The sequence below is a fragment of the Lygodium microphyllum genome, chromosome 22, assembly GCF_053477565.2.
Source record: "Lygodium microphyllum isolate KBCC chromosome 22, Lygodium_microphyllum_v1.1.10, whole genome shotgun sequence".
Lineage (NCBI taxonomy): Eukaryota > Viridiplantae > Streptophyta > Polypodiopsida > Schizaeales > Lygodiaceae > Lygodium > Lygodium microphyllum.
The window spans coordinates 58,123,077-58,126,233 of record NC_141156.1 but is presented as its reverse complement, the minus strand read 5'-3'; positions in this window follow the sequence as shown (position 1 = coordinate 58,126,233).

Below are 3,157 nucleotides of genomic sequence, written 5' to 3'. Positions count from 1 at the left end.
CCATCATTGTGATAATACCCACTTCTAGGAGTTTCAATAGTGTAGGTTGTGAAGAAAACACAATCCACTAACTTTCAATGAGTTGCTAATTAAATGAATAGTAGGTTATCAATGCAATACACATCACACGTATCCTACTATTGGGCATTCACCAAAACATTCCAACTCTTCTCTTCCTTGTTTTTGTGAACTTCCAATTACCACGACTTGTGAAGTTTTTTCACAATCTCCCACTTGATGTTGTTTGGAAAATCCTCAATGAAAGTCAAATCTACTATTGCTAACCATTCTCCTTGCTTCTATTTCTTCAATTTTCTTTCAAATAGTTGGCTATAAAGGTGCAAGTTTCTTTAGCTTTTATTGAGAGTGGGAACAATTTGTTATACAAGCCGTGCATTAAGATGGCATTGTGTTTCCTCCATTGTAAAATGGATATTTTGTAGAAAGTGACCTTTGCTATGAATCTCTTCAATTGCTCCTTGGTTGTAAGGCTCCTACCATTTTCCATTACTTCTTTTTCTTCCAAATAATATCATTTTCTTCATTCTCAGTCTATTAGAGTGCTTGTTGATGGTGTTTTTCCCTAGCTATGTAGAAAAACATGGAGCTCCCAAGAGAACACCAAGAAATAAGGAAGACACTGTAAGAAAATGAATCTTAGAATATCAACGAGCATTTTCTTAATCTTTTGATAGTACCACACAAATAACATAAAATCAAAGGAAATAACTTCACATAGCATCATAGGGCAATTCTCCCACAGATTTATCTTCAATGAAGCATATAATCTTCTTCAGTATCATGAACCACAAAGCAAAGAACATATCCACAAGTCAATATTGAATGGAAAATAATCTCATAATTTTGCAATGATTTTCTTAAACACAACATTCATTGTTCTCTTCTCTCACAATCTCTCATAGATACAATATATTGATCTCAAATATAGCTCTCTCTCTCTCTTACAATCACTTTCTCACATTCTCTCAAATAGTGATACAATAGAATAATGATCCATAACTCTCTATTGGTTGTGGAGCTATCCTCCAAAGGGTATGTTTGATCTTCATTTGGGCTACCTAAAAAGAGCTTCAATTCTCCTCTTTCCAAAGAAGGAAAACATTCCCAAGCTACTAACCCACCTTATAGAACTCGTACAAATACATATAGAATGCTATAAAAGTATGCAGGAGCTCATAGAAGCTACAAAAGGTAAGCATAAGACAATGTACACAATGCATTTGCATTCCCTTGTTTTCAAGCCTATATAAGATCTACATTTGGAAGAATCATAACATGCAAATTTAATGGATCTGGGATGGGTTCTAGCTCTAGGTTAGTCCCCAATATCATCTCCAGAAGCTCATACGAATCAAGGATAGTTGTAATTTTAAACTTTCACAAAGTGTAGTTTGTACCATCTAACTTGTCTTTGTTGAAGGTTGGTGTATGAATCCTTAGTGTTTGAATTGATAATACAACAACACCACTACCTAATGTGCCAGATGACATTGCTCCTCTTCGTATTGAAGCCCTTATCTCTTGCATACTCTTCACTCCATAGAGCCTCTTGGGCTATGATATCATGTAAAACTTTCATGGTGTAGAAAACCTAATTTGAGCAAGGAATAGAGAATACACACTAGATATGAGAATAATAGAAACTTCTTTAAATCCAAAAAAACCGATTTAAATATTGGTTTATCCACTCATTCACTTCCATTGTGAAGCTTAGATGACAATTCAAACATATAATAGGAGAAGAGTTTAAGGCTAGCAGGAAGAACTTTGATTGGTGGGTGAAAGATAGATTGGTGATAGCTTTGAAAGGATCTTCCTTTTATAGCTCGAGAAGGTAGTTAGGTTTGCTTGTTCGACCGTATTAGTTAGCCAAAGAATATTCCCTTTGTTAGTCTAGCCTTTGGGTTAGATAGAATAGTTGGGTCAAAACACTAAAGATCTTTAAAATTTCTTTTTGGTAACCTTACAGTAGTTTGTGAGCTTAACTCAATGGTAGTTTGTGAGCTTAACCTTACAGTAGTTTGTGAGCTTAACTCAATGGTATTTTGAACTTTTGTTTCTTGCTACCTTTATGTGTAGAGTTCAAAATTGCATTAAGTTCATGTGGGGAATAATAAGAGAGGGTGGTGTGTTTATATATTACAAGAAGTAAGTTTAAGGTTTGGGGTATAGTTAATAGGGAAGGTGTTGTGAGAGAGAGGGAGGGAGGGGGGGAGAGAGGGAGGGGGTTAAACACCATCATTTTTCAAGTATCCTAATGACCCGTGCTTGTGGGGGTCCTAACGTGGGGGGGGATTAAACACCATCACTTTTCAAGTATCCTAATGACCCTTGCTTGTGGGGGTCCTAACGTGGAAGGTTAGTTTTAACAGTGGGGGCACACATGAACCTACGAGATCTTTTATATTCCAATTAAATAAAGTTTGCTAAGTGTGACATGCCTTTTTTTTCATTTCTTATTAAATTTTTAGTCACCTTTATTTTTGAATGCAAGTGGAGACTAAGTGTGTGGGGGCACTCTAATTATGGCAGATGTGCCGCTCACTTAGTGGAATTAACTTGGCCCGCAATGTTCATGAAAAACATTTTTTGTAGTAGATACAAAAACTTCTAACTCAAATTTTTGCAAGGATTTTTGAATCAAATTACATGTATTTGCCATTTTTATAACTAAAAATTTTCACGAGTTCGAGGTTTTAAACCTTCTTCTTTCAAATTTGAAGGTTATTTTAAAAATTTTACAATTCACTTTACATTAAACCTCGGTTTTTTGTGAACACTAAGTCTTGGGGTCGCATATGTTTTAAAGGCTGAGGAAAGAAGCTAAACAATCAAGCTCTCATGTGAAGCTAAACGAAAATGTCCGGGTGTATTGAAAAGGTAGTTGGAAAAGACTCTCTCTCTCTCTCTCTCTCTCTCTCTCTCTTTCTCTCTCTCTGTGTGCGTCTGCAGGCGCCGGCTGACATTCGTCTGCAACAGCATGAAGGCTTCGACTGGTGTGCTCTACTGCGTCCATGGCTGTGGCGCTCCCCGATATTTCCCTCTCCTGTTGCTGCTTCCTCTCTCCTTGCGCCTAACTCCAGATTACCAGTGTATAGCCTGCTAATGCCCAATCAGATCATGCCACAGGAGGCCG